At 37.9% G+C, this 18,129-nt stretch overlaps 1 protein-coding gene and 1 pseudogene across 8 annotated transcripts in view; both read left to right on the top strand.

Moving 5' to 3' along the window:
• PDYN (prodynorphin) overlaps window positions 1–18,129 on the top strand; it is a 138,646-nt gene that overhangs the window by 28,467 nt on the left and 92,050 nt on the right. For 6 of the 8 annotated variants that reach the window (XM_074211180.1, XM_074211183.1, XM_074211181.1 and 3 more), the window contains 2 exons: window positions 370–561; window positions 1,022–1,106. The exons of 1 other annotated variant lie outside the window; for it this stretch is intronic. The gene's annotated coding sequence lies outside the window, so the exon portion shown is untranslated. The remainder of the gene's footprint in view (window positions 1–369; window positions 562–1,021; window positions 1,107–18,129) is intronic. One more of the 8 variants, XM_074211186.1, reaches the window with a different exon arrangement.
• On the top strand, window positions 4,322–16,143 carry LOC141505378 (heat shock cognate 71 kDa protein-like; annotated as a pseudogene).

Below are 18,129 nucleotides of genomic sequence, written 5' to 3'. Positions count from 1 at the left end.
TTCCCTTCAATATAGAAAAACACAGATATCTTATTGTCTGATCTTGTTACCTCTTAGACTTCTTGTCTCTTCTCTAAGGATATGATTTCTCTCTCATCACACCCAATTTGAATCAAGGTACAACATGGAAACAAAGTAAAGACTGACAGATTGCTTTCTGTGGAGGGGTGGTGGGAAGGAAGATTGGGGGGGATTGTAAAACTCAAATAATATATTTAATAAAAATTAATTTAAAAAATCTAATAAAAGAAACACTAATAAAAAAAGTCACGTTGCTAATAAGCATCAAAGGTGGGATTGGAAATCAGATCTGGTAACTCTAAATTTTCACTGCTATTGCTACTGCTATTGCTGTTGTTCTTTCCTCAGGACCAAAATGACAGTATGATGTTGGAGTCAATGAATGTGATGTTTGATTGACTGATCAATCCAATATAAGCTTGGAAGGCTCTACCACATTTGAACACTTGAAGATGGAGATGGCATTGAATTTATGCATTTCATGCCTTTGTGCTGTCGATTCTGCTTTGCTCATAGAACACAGTGCATTCTTTAATTCAGGTACTCCATGCTAGGTGGTCCTGTGCCAGTGCCTCCCCTTTCTTACAATAAATAACCAAAGAAAGTTCATCAGAGAAACCATGGGAACATCATTATACCTTTTCTTTTGACCTCCATGTGAGCACTTACCACCTTATGTGAGCTATTCACAAAGTAATCTTTTAGGTAAATATAATTTTGGCATTCAAACAAAATGGTCAACCCATTGTGCTTTCTGCTGTAGAGTTTGAATGCTTGGCAATTCAGCTCAGGAAAAGACCTCAGTGTCTGGTAATTTTTCTTGTCAGGCAATCTTCAGAATCTTCCCAAGGTAATTCAAATGAAGTGGTTCAGTTTTCTGGCATGGCACTGGTATTACTGTTCAAATTTCATGGGCATACCACAATGAGGTCAGTGACTCTGTAGATCTTTCTTTTGACATGTCACCTAATATTTCTTCTCTTCCACACTTTTTTTTCAGAGTCTCTCAAATGCTGAGCTACTCAGGCAATGTGTGGGTCAACCATGTAAGCTATGTGTACATTCTTGGAAAGTGTGCTTTCAAGGTAAGTAAACCTAACCATAGCATTCAGAATTTCTTCATTTGATGTAATCATGGTTCTATTCATGGAACTTGCATACTCCTCCTGAAACCTCCTAAAATAAAGTGTGAAATGATCTAGCTCAAGGCAATTCTTTGACAAAAATAAATTCTCCTAGTCCTTGTTACTTCACTGATGAAGCCATTGTTCTAACATTGACTGATTATCCTTATGTCCTTGACAAGTGGTAAACTTGCCTCTTGGATACCTATACTATTACTACTACTACTGCTGCTGCAGCTGCTGCTGCTGCTGCTGCTACTACTACTACTACTACTACTACTACTACTACTACTACTACTACTACCACCATCTCTACTACTAACAGAAAAACACATCTGAGCTACCTTCTTGCCTTGATATTTTTTAAAATTAATTAATTTTCATCCATTTGTACATGCATATTTTCAGGTTACAAGATTTCCCTCCACCCTCCCTCCCCACCCCCATCCCCTCAGTAGGGAATAGTCAGATTAGCATTTTACATAAATATTTTGTTAAACATATTTACAAATTAGTAATTTTTGGCAGGAGGAATTAAGTTTAAGGGAAAGAGATATATGAGATAATTTTTATAAAGTGTTCGTCAGATTTGGAAGTGTGTTTTGTTTCTGTGTATTTTGTTTTGTTTTTCTTGCTCCAGTTGGGGATAATACAGTCCATAACCAGTCAAATACGTACCATAACCAGTCCTAGCTCTCTGGACTGTTGAGAGGAGTTGCTTCCATCCACGTTGTTCATCTCATAATATTGTTGATATGTACCTTGTTCTCTTGGCTCTACTCCTTTCACTCAGCATTAGATCCCATAAATCATAATACTTCTCTAGAATCTGACTATAGTTTCTTATTGAACAATAATATTCCATAGTATTCATGTACCATAACTTATTTAGCCATTCCCCAATTGATGGGGCATCCCCTCAATTTCCAATTCTTGCCACTACAAAAAGAGCTGCTATGAATATTTTGGAACATGTAGGACTTTCTCCATTTTTTACAATTTCTTCTGGATATAGTCCTAGAATTGGAATTGCTGGGGTCAAAGGGCATGAACACTTTTATTGCTCTTTGAGCATAGTTCCATATTGCTCTCCAGAAAGGTTAGATCCATTCACAACTCCACCAGCACTTCATCAATGTCCCAGTCCTTCCATAACCTCTCCAACATTGATCATTTCCCCTTTTTCTCATCTGGGCTAATGTAATAGGTGTGAGATGATACCTCATTGTTGTTTTAATTTGCATTTCTCTAATTAATAGTGATTTGGAACATTTTTTTTACTTTTATTCTTTATTTTTTTTTTAGATTTTTCTTTTTTCTTTTTATTGGTTCTTTTTTTTATTAAAGATATTATTACAATTTTCCCCCCAATCTTGCTTCCCTCCCCCCACCCCAACCCACAGATAGCACTCCGTCAGTCTTTACTTTGTTTCCATGTTGTACCTTGATCCAAATTGGGTGTGATGAGAGAGAAATCATATCCTTAAAGAGAACAGAATTCTCAGAGGTAACCAGATCAGACAATAAGATATCTGGTTTTTTTTTCCCCAAATTAAAGGGAATAGTCCTTGTACTTTGTTCATTTATCAATTGGGGAATGACTTGTGATCTTATAAATTTGATGCAATTCTCTATATATTTTAGAAATGAAACCTTTATCAGAACTCCTAGTTGTGAAGATTGTTTCCCAGCTTTTTGCTTTTCTTCTAATTTTGTCAGCTTTGATTTTATTAGCATAAAACCTTTTAAATTTAATATAATCAAAAATCATTCATTTTGCAGTTTATAATGTGCTCTTGTTTGGTCATAAATCGATCCCTTTTCCATAGATCAGATAAATAGATTTTTTGACTATTAATTTATCTATGATATTACTCTTAATGTCTAAATCCTGTACCTATTTTGACCTTATTTTGGTATAGGGTGTGACATGTGGATCTACACCTAGTTTTTTCCATATTGTTTTCCAGTTTTTCTGTCAATTTTTGTCAAATAGTGAGTTCTTATCCCAGTGAGTTCTTGCCAAATAGTGATGTTTTGGGGTTTGTCAAATAGTAGATTGTTGTAGTCATTTACTGCAGTTTCTTTTGAGCCTATTCTCCTCGATTGATTTCCTTACTCTTATTTCTTTTTTTGATTATTTATATTTTTATTGAATTTTGCAATTTTCTCCCAATCTTACTTCCTCCCCCCCCCCCCAGAAGACAGTCTGATAATCTTTACATTGTTTCCATGGTATACGTTGATCTAAGTTGAATGTGATGAGAGAAAAATCACATCCTTGAGGAGAAAATAAAATATAAGAGACAGAAAAATTACATAAATAAGATAATCTTTAAAAAAATTAATGGTCTTTGATCTTTGTTTGAACTCCACAATTCATTCTTCAGCTACAGATGGTATTCTTTATTGAAGATACCCTAAAATTGTCTCTGATTGTTACACTGATGAAATGAGCAAGTCCATTAAGATTGATCATCAACCCTGTGTTGATGTTATGGTGTACAATGTTCTTCTGGTTCTGCTCATCTTGCTCAGCATCAGTTCATGTAAATCCTTCCAGGCTTCCCTGAATTCCCATCCCTCCTGGTTTCTAATAGAACAATAGTATTCCATAATGTACATATACCACAATTTGTTCAGCCATCCCCCAATTGAAGGACATTCACTTGATTTCTAATTCTTTGCCACCACAAACAGGCTGCTATGAATATTTTTGTACAAGTGATGTTTTTACCCTTTTTTATGATCTCTTCAGGGTATAGACCAGTGGTGGTATTGCTGGATAAAAGGATATGCACATTTTTATTGCCCTTTTGGGCATAATTCCAAATTGCTCTCCAGAAAGGTTGGATGAGTTCACAGCTCCACCAACAATGTATTAGTGTCCCAGATTTCCCACATCCCTTCCAACATTGATCATTGTCCTTCTGGTCATATTGGCCAGTGTGAGAGGTGTGAGGTGGTACCTCAGAGATGCTTTAATTTGCATTTCTCTAATAAGTAATGATTTAGAGCAATTTTTCATATGACTGTAGATCGCTTTGATTTCTTCATCTTTAAATTGCCTTTGCATATCCTTTGACCATTTGTCAGTTGGGGAATGGCTTGTTTTTTGTTTTGTTTTTTATAAATTTGACTCAGTTCTCTACATATTTTAGAGAGGAGTCCTTTGTCTGAAATACTAGTTGTATTACTCAGAGCAGCAGCAGCCCTTTTTCCCCTCCACAGCAGTCAGCTACCACCCCTGACCCCTCAGCAACCATGTCAAAGGGACCCACACTTGGTATTGATCTTGGCACCACTTATTCCTGTGTGGGAGTTTTCCAACATGGGAAAGTGGAGATCATTGCTAATGATCAAGGAAATAGGACCATCTCAAGCTATGTTGCCTTCACCGACACAGAACATTTAATTGGTGATGCTGCAAAGAATCAAGTTGCGATGAACCCCACCAACATGGTTTTTTTTGCCAAATGTCTGGTTGAAGATTCAATGATAAAGTTATGCTGTCAGCCATGAAGCATTGGTCTTTCACAGTGGTGAATGAGATAGGCTGACCTAAGGTCCAAGTGAAGTACAAAGGGAAGACCATAAGCTTCTACTCAGAAGAAGTATCTTCAATGGTCTTGAATAAGATGAAAGAAATTGCTGAAGCTTACCTTAGGAAGACTGTCACAAAAGCTGTGGTCACAGTACTAGCCTACTTCAACAATTTCCAACATCAGGCCATCAAAGATGCTGGAACCATTGCTGGTCTCAATATGCTCTGTATCATCAATGAGCCAATTGCTGTTGCTATTGCTTATGGCTTGGACAAAAAAGTTAGTGCTGAGAGAAATGTGTTGATCTTTGACCTTCAATGTCTCCATTCTTTTTTTTTTTTAGGTTTTTGCAAGGCAAATGGGGTTAAGTAGCTTGCCCAAGGCCACACAACTAGGTAATTATTAAGTGTCTGAGACCGGATTTGAACCCAGGTACTCCTGACTCCAAGGCTGGTGCTTTATCCACTATGCCACCTAGCCACCCCAATGTCTCCATTCTTACTATTGAAGATGACCATCTTTGAGTTTGTCTAAAGCTGGGGACACCCACTTGGGTAGAGAGGACTTTGACAGCCCCAAGGTCAACCATTTCATTGCTGAGTTCAAGTGAAAGGACAAGAAGGACATCAGGAAGAACAAGAGGGCTGTTCACTGTCTGTGCACCACTTGTTTTTTTATTTAAATTTATTTTTTATTAAAGATATTATTTGAGTTTTACATTTTTCCCCCAATCTTGCTCCCCCCCCCCCCCACAGAATGCACTCTGTCAGTCTTTACTTTGTTTCCATGTTGTACCTTGATCCAAATTGGGTGTGATGAAAGAGAAATCATATCCTTAAAGAGAAGTCTAAGAGGTAACAAGATCAGACAATAAGCTATCTTTTTTTTTTCTAAATTAAAGGGAATAGTCCTTGTACTTTGTTCAAACTCCACAGCTCCTTATCTGGATACAGATGGTACTCTTCTTTGTAGGCAGCCCAAAATTGTTCCCGATTGTTGCACTGATGGAATGAGCAAGTCCTTCAAGCATGAACATCACTCCCATGTTGCTGTTAGGGTGTACAGTGTTTTTCTGGTTCTGCTCATCTCACTCAGCATCAGTTCATGCAAATCCCTCCAGGCTTCCCTGAAATCCCATCCCTCCTGGTTTCTAATAGAACAATAGTGTTCCATGACATACATATACCACAGTTTGCTAAGCCATTCCCCAATTGAAGGACATTTACTTGATTTCCAATTCTTTGCCACCACAAACAGGGCTGCTATAAATATTTTTGTACAAGTAATGTTTTTACCCTTTTTCCTCATCTCTTCAGGGTATAGACCTAGTAGTGGTATTGCTGGGTCAAAGGGTATGTACATTTTGGTTGCCCTTTGGGCATAGTTCCAAATAGCTCTCCAGAAGGGTTGGATGAGTTCACAGTTCAGCCAACAGTGTAATAGTATCCCAGATTTCCCACATCCCTTCCAACAATGATCATTATCCTTCCTGGTCATACTGGCTAATCTGAGAGGTGTGAGGTGATACCTCAGGAAAGCTTTAATTTGCATTTCTCTAATAATTAATGATTTAGAGCATTTTTTCATATGGCTATGGATTACTTTGATCTTCTCTGTAAATTGCCTTTGCATATCCTTTGACCATTTGTCAATTGGGGAATGGCTTTTTGTTTTAAAAATATGACTCAGTTCTCAGTATATTTTGGAAATGAGTCCTTTGTCAGAATCATTAGTTGTAAAGATCTTTTCCCAATTTACTACATTTCTTTTGATCTTGGTTACATTGGTTTTATCTGTGCAAAAGCTTTTAATTTAATGAAATCGAAATCATTTAATTGGCTTTTGGTGATGTTCTCCAACTCTTCCTTAGTCATAAACTGTTCCCCTTTCTATAGATCTAGTCCTTGATCTTCTAATTTGCTTATAGTATTGTTTTTTATGTCTATGTCCTGTAACCATTTGAATCTTATCTTGGTAAAGGGTGTGAGGTGTTGTTCTAATCTAAGTTTCTTCCATACTAACTTCCAATTTTCCCAACAATTTTTATCAAAGAGGGAGTTTTTATCCCAATGGCCAGACTCTTTGGGTTTATCAAACAGCAGCTTACTATAATCATCTCCTGCTTTTACACCTAGTCTATTCCACTGGTCCACCACTCTATTTCTTAGCCAATACAAAACAGTTTTGATGACCAATGCTTTATAATATAATTTTAGATCTGGTAGGGCTAAGCCACCTTCTTTTGCACTTTTTTTTATTAAGCTCCTGGCAATTCTTGACTTTTTATTTCTCCATATGAATTTACTTACAATTTTTTCTAACTCGTTAAAGTAATTTTTTGGAATTTTGATTGGTAGGGAACTAAACAGATGGTTTAGTTTTGGTAGAATTGTCATTTTTATTATATTAGCTGTACCTATCCATGAGCAGTTGATATTTGCCCAGTTATTTAAATCTAATTTATTTGTGTGAGAAGTGTTTTATAATAGTTTTCAAAAAGATTCTGAGTCTGTCTTGGCAAATAGACTCCCAAATATTTTACACTGTCTGAGGTTACTTTGAATGGGATTTCTCTTTCTAGCTCTTCCTGCTGTTTCTTGCTAGACATATATAGAAAAGTTGAGGATTTATTTTATAACCTGCAACTTTGCTAAAATTGCTAATTGTTTCCAGTAGTTTTTTAGATGATTTCTTGGGATTCTCTAGGTAGACTATCATGTCATCTGCAAAGAGTGAGAGTTTTGTCTCTTCCTTCCCAATTTCTTCTCTAATTGCTGATGCTAACATTTCTAATACAATATTCAATAGTAGTGGTGATAATGGGCACCCTTGTTTCACCCCTGATCTTACTGGGAATGCCTCTAGCCTCTCCCCATTGAATATAATGCTTGTTGATGGTTTCAGATAGATACTGCTAATTATTTTAAGGAACAGTCCATTTATTCCTACACTCTCTAGTGTTTTTAATAGGAATGGATGCTGTATTTTGTCAAAAGCTTTTTCAGCATCTATTGATATGATCATATGATATCTGATAGGTTTGTTGTTGATATAATTGAGTATACTAACAGTTTTCCTAATATTGAACCAACTCTGCATTCCTGGAATAAATCCTACTTGATCATAATGTATTATCCTAGTGATGACTTGTAATCATTTTGCTAAGATTTTATTTAGGATTTTTGCATCTATATTCATCAGGGAGATAGGTCTATAATTTTCTTTCTCTGTTTTAACTCTTCCTGGTTTAGGTAACAGTACCATATTGGTTTCATAGAAAGAGTTAGGCAGCGTTCCATCTTTCCCTATTTTTCCAAAGAGTTTATATAGGATTGGAACCAATTGTTCCTTAAATGTTTGGTAGAATTCACTTGTGAATACATCAGGCCCTGTTTTTTTTTTTTAGGGAGTTCAGTAATGGCTTGTTGAATTTCTTTTTCTGAGATAGGGTTGTTTAGGTATTTAATCTCTTCTTCATTTAACCTGGGCAACTTATATTTCTGTAAATATTCATCCATTTCACTTAGATTATGAAATTTATTGGCATAGAGTTGGGCAAAATAATTTCGAATTATTACTTTAATTTCCTCCTCATTGGTGGTGAGTTCACCTATTTCATTTATGATACTAGCAATTTGGTTTTCTTCTTTCTTTTTTTAAATCAAATTGACCAGAGGTTTATCAATTTTATTGGTTTTTTCATAATACCAACTTTTGGTTTTATTTATAGTTTTTTTGCTTTCAATTTTATTAATTTCTCCTTTAATTTTTAGAATTTCTAATTTGGTACTTAATTGGGGATTTTTGATTTGTTCTTTCTCTAATTTTTTTAGTTGCATGTTTAGTTCATTGATTTCTTCATATAAGCATTTAGAGCTATAATATATCCCCTGAGATTTGCTTTGAATGAATCCAATAGGTTTTGGTTTGTTGTTTCATTATTATCATTATCTAGGATAAAATGGTTAATTCTTTCTATAATTTCTTTTTTGGTCCACTCATTTTTTAAAAATGAGGTTATTCAGTTTCCAATTTGTTCTGGGTCTATATCTCCTTGGCCCAGTATTGCATATGACTTTTTATTGCATTGTGATCTGAGAAAGATGTATTCACTATTTCTGCCTTTCTGCAGTTGATCATTAGGTTTTTATGTCCTAGTACATGGTCAATTTTTGTATAAGTTCCATGTACTGCAGAGAAAAAGGTATATTCCTTTCTATCCCCATTCAGTTTCCTCCATAAGTCTACCATATCTAATTTTTCTAACAATCTATTTACCTCCCTAATTTCTTTCTTGTTTGTTTTATGATTCGATTTATCTAGATCTGATAGCTGGAGGTTGAGGTCTCCCACTAGTAGAGTTTTGCTGTCTATGTCTTTCTGTAATTTTTTCAGCTTCTCCTCTAAGAATTTGGGTGCTGTCCCACTAGGTGCATATATATTCAATATTGAAATGACTTGTCTATGGTACCTTTTAGGAGGATAAAGTTTCCTTCCTTATCTCTTTTAACACTATCTATTTTTGCTGCTGCTTTGTCTGAGATAAGGATTGCTACCCCTGCTTTTTTTTTACTTGAGCTGAAGCAAAATATATTTTGCTCCAGCCTTTTACCTTTATTCTATATGTATCTCTCTGCTTCAAATGAGTTTCTTGTAAGCAGCATATTGTAGGATTCTGGTTTTTAATCCACTCTGCTATTTGCTTATGTTTTAAGGGAGAGTTCATCCCATTCACATTCAAGGTTATGATTACTAATTCTTTATTGCCCTCTGTGCTATCTTCCCTCTGTTTGTATTTTTCCCCCTTTCCCCCCTTTTATCCATATTCCCCAGTCTTTTGTTTCTGAAAACCACCCCCTTCAGTGTGTTTGCCCTCCTATATCATGCCCTCTCCTTTCTTTCCCCTTTCCTTTTTTCCCTTCTCCCTTCCCTTCCTTTTTTTTATTTCCCCTTATTTCCCCCATTCCCCTTCCCTTTCTCCATCCCCCTCCCGTTTTCCCCTTTTAATACTTGAAAGGTTAGATGTTTTATGAGTTAACTGAGTATGTGTAGGTTGACTTTAAGCCAAGTCTGATGAGAAGAAGATTCAGGTGTTTCTCCTCTGCTTCCTTCTTCCCCACTATTACCATAGGTTTTTTGTACCTCTTAGTGTAATGAGATTTACCCCATTCAATTCCCTCCCTCCTCCCATCTCTTTCCTGTCCCCCTTTTTAGGGCAGTAGTGTTTTTTTTTAAGATCATTCTATCTAAGTCATAGAAAATTCTAAGTGTCTGTCTCTTTTAGTTCTGTATATTCTATCGAATAGAGTCAAAATTCCTGAGAGTTATTAAAGTCTTTCTCCCAAGTGGGGTTAAAGCCAGTTACATCCCATTAGATAGCAGTCTCATAGATAGGTCATGGATGTCCATCATTTCTGGCTAGGTATATTCTCTCTGTTAGAGTTACATTTCTCAGGATTTATTAGAGTCTCTCCCCGCCCCATGCTGGAATATAGCCAGTTTCAACTTACTGGATTGCATTTTTTTCCTTTTACCGCCCCCCCCCCTTTTTTTTGTTACCTTTTCATGTGTCTCTTGAACCTCCTGTTTGATGTCCAAATTTTCTGTTTAGCGCTGGTCTTTTCATCAGAAATTTTTGGAATTCTTCCATTTCATTAAATGTCCATCTTTTTCCCTGGAAGAGAAGGCTCAGCTTTGCAGGAAAGTAGATTCTTGGCTGCATTCTTCAAAATATCTCGTTCCAGGCCTTTTGATCCCTTAATGTTGATGCAGCCAGGTTCTGCGTGATCCTTGCTGTGGCTCCTTGATATTTAAATTGTTTCTTTCTGGCTGCTTGCAGGATTTTCTCTTTTATCTGATAGTTTTGGAGTTTGGCCACAACATTCCTTGGTGTTTTCATTTTAGGATCTTTTTCTGGTGGGGATTGATGTACTCTTTCAATAACTACTTAGCCCTCCGATTCCATGATATCAGGGCACTTTTCCATCACTAGATCCTGTAATATTAAGTCCAGGCTTTTTTTCTCTTCAATGTTTTCAGGAAGTCCTATAATTTTCAGGTTGCCCCTCCTCGATCTATTCTTGAGGTCAGTAGTTTTGTTGATGAGGTATTTTACATTTGCTTCATTTTTTCTATTTTTTGATTTTGTTTAACTGACTCTTGCTGTCTCATGGAGTCATTAGTTTCTGTAGACTCCATTCTTTTTTTGGGGGAGGAGTTTTCTTCTTTAACCTTTTGCAACTCCTTTTCTAATTGGTCAATTCTACTTTTGAAAGAGCTTTCCATTTGACCAATTGAGGTTTTGAGAGAATTAATTTCTTTTTGCATTTGTCCATTTGAAGATCTGAGAGATTTGTTTTCTTGTTGCAAGGTATTGTCTCCCCCAAATTTTCTAGTTGATTTTTAAACTCCTTCCTTATTTCTTCAAGGAAGTCTTTATGTCCTGAAGACCAGATTGTATTCTCCTCAGACGTTCCAGGTCTCTCTGAGTTAGTGTCTTTCCTTTCCAAGAATTTTTCTATGGATCCACCTTTCCACTGACCTTTCTTCATTTTGCTGAGACCTGAGTTTCGGAGGGGCTGGTTCACAGGGACTTGGGATTGCTAAAGGCTTTACTCACTGAGTGTGGTTTCTCTGGCTGGCCAGTAGGAGGTGCTGGTTGCTTTCTCTGAAGTGTCTGTAACCTTGGTTGAGGCCCTCTCCTTTTCCTTGAAGGGAGGAGTTGGAGGTATTGAATTCTTTTGCCTTCAATCAATGGTGGGCTTTACCCTGGCCTGAGGTCATTCCTCAGCTGGGCTGGTTCTTCTGCTCACACACCTGGGCCTGAGGCAGAAGTAGTTTGCATTTCTTTGTTAGGGGAGAAGTCTTAGTTGTAATGGGACTCAGACCAGAGGAGCCCAGGGATGGCGTCCACCGCTCCCCTGCTCCAGAATTCTTCCCCCCAGTCCTGTCCCAGATCTCCAGGGGGACATCTCCAACACCAGAGCCTCTGCTCCCCCACAGACTCACGCCCCCGCGGTCCAGCCCCAAGTCCGATCCAGCAGGTCTGGCTCTCGGGCCCTCAGACTCCCGGCTCCAATTCAGCTGGTAGTCTGGTTGATTGGGGCCGATCCTCCCTTTGGGCCCAGACTCACCCGCCCAACTTCAGCCACAGCTCCTGCTGGAGACAAATCCCGAGGTAGTTGTTCTTTCTTCTGGCTTTTCTTTCTGGGTTTTTTTGAGTCGGATTTCTTTTAAGAGGTTTGTTTCATGTGGTAGATGGGGAAGAGATCAGGAGACTTTAGAACTGTGCCTGTCTTCTCTCCGCCATCTTGGCCGGAAGCCCTGTGCACCACTTGTAAGCATGCAAAACATGCCCTCTCTTCCAGTACCCAGGCCAGTACTTTTTTTTATGTTTTTTTAGTTTCATATTTATTTATTCTCATTTCGTACAAATAATATTTTTATACATTAATAAAATATTCTTGTTTAAGAGTAAACAAAATACCCCTTCCCCCATACAAATATAGACCCGCATGCACGATAAAGTAAAGGGGAGAGAAAAAAATTAAAATTAAAATAAAAAAAATAATAGTAATAATTGTAGGTATGGCCAGGTGGCACAGTAGACAGAGCACCAGCCCTGGAGCCAGGAGCACCTGAGCCCATATCTGGCCCTGTACACCCAACAATCACCCAGCTGTGTGACATGGAAGCAACCCCAACCCCACTGCCCTACAAAAAAAGACCTAAAATAAAATAAAATAGTAATAACAGTAGGGGCGGCTGGGTGGCAGACAGAGCACTGAGCACCCAGGTCCAAATCTGGTCTCAGACACCCAATGTAATCACCCTGCTATGCGGCCCCAGGCAGGCCACTCAGGCCCAATTTACCCTGCACCCCCAAAATAATAATAATAATAATAATAATAATAATAATAATAATAATAATAATAATAAATGTGCTTCAGTCTATGTTCCAACACTACCAACTCTGTTGCGGGTGGATCACATTCTTTATGATAAATCCATCATGAAAGTTACTTCCATATTTTTTCACCATTGCCATTGCTGATTGCAACTCCCTCCTTTCGTATTTCTCCACTACCATGTACTATATTTTCTCTCTCCTTTCACTTAGACTCTGCTGTAGGGTAGCTGAGTGGCACAGCAGACAGATCCCTGGCCCTGGGTCCAAGAGGCCCCAGGCCCCCCTACTACCACTTTGGCCCAGCATCCACCTGGCTCTATGGTCCCAGACAAGTCATCCAATCCCAGCCCCTTGCAAGAAGTAAAAATGAAAATGTATTATATCTGACCACTCTCCCACCATAGTCCATCCTCTCCTCCTTCATTCACATCCCCACTACTTCCCCCGTCCCCCTCCTCTCTCCTCCTTACTCCAGATGCCTATACCCCATTGAGTATATATGCTATTTCCTTTCCTAGACACCTCTGATGAAAGTGAAGATTCCCTCATCCCCCCCTTGCCTTTCCCCCTTCCATATCATTTCAATAGCTCATTGTAACAAAGAAAAATCTTATTATATGAAATGTCTTGGCCTATTCCCCTCTCTTTTTTTCTTTCTCCTATTACATTTCCCTTTTTTTCTATTGACTCCATTTTTATACCATATTTTATCTTCAAATTCAGCTTTCTGCTGTGCTTCATCTATAAAATCTTCATCTATAAAATCTCCTTTTACCTGCTCTGTTAATTGAGAAGGTACATATGAGTATTATCAGTGTCATTTTTCTATGCAGGAATACATTCAGTCCATCATCATTAAGTCCTTCATATTTTCCCCTTCTCCTCCAATCTCCATGCTTTACCTGAGTCCTGTGTTTGAAGATCAAACCTTCTGTTCAGCTCTGGCCATTCCAACAGGAACATTTGAAATTCCCCTGGTTCATTGAAAGTCCATCTTTTTCCCTGGAAGAGGACATTCAGTTTTGCTGGGTAGTTGATTCTCGGTTGCATTCTAAGCTCTTTTGCCTTCCAGTATATTCCAGTATATTCCTACGAGCTTTTAATGTAGTTGCTGCTAAGTCCTGTGTGATCCTGACTGCAGCTCCACGATATTTGAATTGTGTCCTTCTGTTTGCTTTTAATATTTTCTCTTTGACTTGGGAGTTCTGGAACTTGGCTATAATATTCCTGGGGGTTGTTTTTATGAGATCTCTTTCTTGGGGGGATCATTACTTTCAGGTATTCCAATAATTTTTAAATTATCTTTCCTAAATCTGTTTTCTATATCAGTTGTTTTTTCAATGAGATGTTTCACAGTTTCTTCTAATTTTTCTTTCTTTTGGTTTTGAAGTATTGAGTCCTGATTTCTCATAAATTCATCAATCTCCCTGAGTTCTATTCTTTGTCTGAAGGATTTGTTATCCTCAGAGAGCTTTCTTATCTCTTTTTCCATCTGACCAATTCTGCTTTTTAAAGCATTTTTCTCCTCAATAACTTTTTGAACTATTTTATCCATTTGACCTAAGCTGGTTTTTAGCATGTTATTTTCTTCAGCATTTTTTTGGATTTCCTTGACTAAGCTGCTGACATCATTTTCATGTTTTTCCTGCATCTCTCTAATTTCTTTTCCCAGTTTTTCTTCTAACTCCCTCATTTGATTTTCAGTCTTTTTTGAGCTCTGTCATAGCCTGTGCCCAATTTCTGTTTTTCTTGGAGTCTTTTGATGCAGGAGCTTGTGCTTCCTCATCTTCAGACTAAGTGTTTTGATCCTTCTTGGGCTCACAGGCAAAACATTTCTCAATGGTGTTCCTCTTGTTTCTCTGCTTGCTCATTTTCCCAGCCTGAGCCTGTTTTGGGGGTGCTTCCTGAGCTTTTGGGACACTCCTATGAGGATCTCAGTGTGTGAGGCTCTGTCCTCCCTCCTGTTCTGTGAATGACCATAAGCGACCCCCTCTGTCAGGGGACTGAGGTGGGGGAGGCCCTGCTGTTCTATGGGAGGGCCCAGACTGCGATCAGGATCTGAATGTGGTCAGAACCCCAGTGTCCTGTTCCAGGAGCAGAACTTGGTAGTCTCTCTTCACTCTCCTCCCTAGGTTCAATGGTCTCATGCCCTGGGGGCTCCTGCTTATGGATTCTGCCTGCTTCTGTTTCCTGGATCTGAACTGCCTTGGCCAAGCTGCTTGCTGTGTGCCCTGAGGGCTGGGCTTCATGTGTTTGCTCTCCCAGAGGTGTTCCCCCCCCCAAGTTGTGCCCGGTACTCCTGGGTGTAGGTCAGGAAACTCCCCTGTTGCTGTGAGGCTTGGCTCCCAGTGCCCTGGGGCTGCCTCTGGGAGGCTGAAGTTCTTTTGCTCTGGTGGGCCACCTCTCTGGTGGGCCACCCCTCCAACCCCGGGGAGCAGAGCCTTTCTGCTCTTTTCCAGGTTACCTTGAGTAGGAGACCTATCATCAACCATCCTAGCCTATTTCAAGGAGCTTAATGTGGATCTTTTCTATGGCACCCTGGACCCTGTGGAAAAGGCATTAAGAGATACTAAGTTAGATAAATCACAGGTTCATGACTTTGTCCTGGTGGTGGTTCCACTCTCATCCCCAAAATCCAGAAGCTTCTGCAAGACCTCTTCAGTGACAAGGAGTTCAACAAGAGTATCTCCCATTGAAGCTGTTGCCTATGGTGCAGCTAACCAGGCTGCCATTTTGTCAGGAGATAAATCTGAGAATGTGCAGGACTTGCTGCTTTTGGATGTCACTCCTCTTTCCCTTGGAATTGAAACTGCTGGTGGCATGATGACAGTTATGATCAAACATAATACCACCATTTCCACCAAGCAGACACAGACCTTTACCATCTATTCAGTCAACCAACCTGATGTGCTTATTCAGGTTTATGAAGGTGAAAGAGCCATGACAAAAGGATAGCAACCTTCTTGGCAAGTTTGAGCTCACAGGAATCCTTCCAGCACCCAGGGGTGTTCTCAAATTGAAGTGACATTTGACATTGATGCAAATGGCATTCTCAATGTTTCTGCTGTGGATAAGACCACAGGCAAGGATTACAAGATTATCACCAATGAAAAAGGTCATCTGAGCAAAGAAGACATTGAGTGTATGGTCCAGGAAGTTGAGAAATACAAGACTGAGGATGTGAAGCAGAGAGACAAGGTGTTCTCCAAGAATTCCCTTGAATCTTATTCTTTCAACATGAAGGCTACTGTATAGGATGAAAGAATGCAAGGCAAAATTGTCAATGAAGACAAACAGAAGATTCTTGACAATTGGAATGAAATAATCAACTGACTGGATAAGAACCAGACTACTGAGAAGGAAGAATTTGAGCATCAGCAAAAAGAATTGGAGAAGTCTTCAGCCTCATTATTACTAAGTTGTACCAGAGTGCAGGGGGAATGCCAGGAGTTATGCCAGGAGGAATGCCTGGCAGTTCCCAGGGGGTGGAGCAGCCCCATCTGGAGGTGCTTCTTTTGGAACCACCATTGAAGAGGTTGATTAAATGCACCAGAAGAAAGAGCATTTCACACAACTTTTTCCCAAAATTGAAGGACTCAAATATTAGCTAAGGCAGTAGCTAGTTTAAAAGTAACATTTAAGGTACTGTATAAATCTAGGCATTCTGAATACTTGAATGTGTGCAGAGAGAGAGAAGAGAACAACATTGCACTTTCTCAGTACTGTGAACAAGTGGAAATGCAATTCTTGTCCTAGAGAATAAAATCTATTTAAAATTGGCACCTAAAAAAAATACTAGTTGTAAAAATTGTTTCCCAATTTGCTACATTTCTTTTGATCTTGGTTACAGTAGTGTTGTCTGCACAAAAGCTTTTTCATTTAATATAATCAAAATTGTCTAGTATGTTTTTAATGATGTTTTCCATCTCTTCCTTGGTCATAAACGGCTTCCCTTTCCATATATCTGATATATATTCCTTCCTCTCCTAATTTTCTTATAATATTGTCTTTTATGTCAAAATCCTGTCCACATTTTTATCTTATCTTAGTATTGGACATGAGCTGCTGGTCTAATCCAAGTTTCTGCCATACTTATTTCCAATTTTCCCAACAGTTTTTATTGAAGAGAGAGTTTTTATCCCAGAAGCTGGACTCTTTGGCAAAAAGCAGGTTTACTTTAATAATTTCTTGCTACTTTTTTTGCACCTAGTCTATTCCACTGATCCACCATTTTATTTTTAGTCAAAACCAGACAGTTTTGATGACTGATGCCTTTATAATATAATTTTAGATCTGCTGGGGGTAAGCCACTTTCTTTTGCACTTTTTTTCATTAAATCCCTGGAAATTCTTGACTTTTAATTTCTCCATATGAATTTACTTACAATTTTTTCTAGCTCATTAAAGTAATTTTTTGGAATTTCATTACCCTATTTTTTAACCAGTAGCAGGCAGTTTAGATGACTGCTGCTTTATAGTATAGTTTTAGATCTGGTAGAGCTAGGCTATCTTCCTTTACAATTTTTTTCCATCAGTTCCCTTCCTATTCTTGTCCTTTCATTGCTCCAGATGAATTTTGTTTCTTTTTTCCTAACTTGTAAAGTAGTTATTTGGTAGTTTGATTGGTATGGCACTGAATAGGTAATTTTAATTTGGGTAGAACTGTCATTTTTATTATATTAGCTTCACCTGTCCATGAGCATTTGACATTTTCCCAATTATTTAGATCTGACTTTATTTGGGTGAGGAGAACTTTATAATTGTGTTCATACAGTTTCTGAGTTTGTCTTGGGAGGCAGATTCCCAAGTATTTAATGTTTTCCACAGTTATTTTAAATGGAATTTCTCTTTCTATCTTTTGTTCTTAGGATTTGTTGTTCATATATAGAAATGCTGATGATTTATGTGGGTTTATTTTATATCCTACTACTTTGCTGAATTTGTTAATTGTTTCAAGGAGTTTTTTAGATGATTTTCTCAGATTCTCTAGGTATGCCATCATATCATCTGCAAAGAGTGAAAATTCTCATTGCCAATTCTGATTCCTTCAATTTCCTTTTCTTCTCTTATTGCTACTGCTAGCATTTCTAATACTATATTGACTAGTAGTGGTGATAATGGGCATCCTTATTTCACTCCTGAATTTACTGGAAGTGCTCTGAGTTTATTCACATTACATATAATATTTGTTGATGGTTTTAGATAGATATTATTTATTATTTTAGGAAAAACTTCATTTATTCCTAAACTTTCCTGGTGATTTTTAATAGGAATGGATGTTGTATTTTATCAAAAGCTTTTTTCAGCATTTATTGAGATGATCATTGGTTTTACTACTGTATGTTTAATTATGTTTAATGTTTTCTAATGTCGAACCATTTCTTGCCTGCCTGGTATATATCCAACGTGATCATGGTTTATTATCCTAGTAACAGGTTGCTGTTGTCTCATTGATGAAAATTTTATTTAAGATTTTTGTGTCAATATTCATTAGGGAGATTGGCCTATAATTTTCTTTGTCTGCTTTGGTT

This window comes from Macrotis lagotis, chromosome 1 (genome assembly GCF_037893015.1).
Source record: "Macrotis lagotis isolate mMagLag1 chromosome 1, bilby.v1.9.chrom.fasta, whole genome shotgun sequence".
Taxonomy (NCBI): Eukaryota; Metazoa; Chordata; class Mammalia; order Peramelemorphia; family Peramelidae; genus Macrotis; species Macrotis lagotis.
This window is presented reverse-complemented; position numbering and strand designations above follow the sequence as displayed.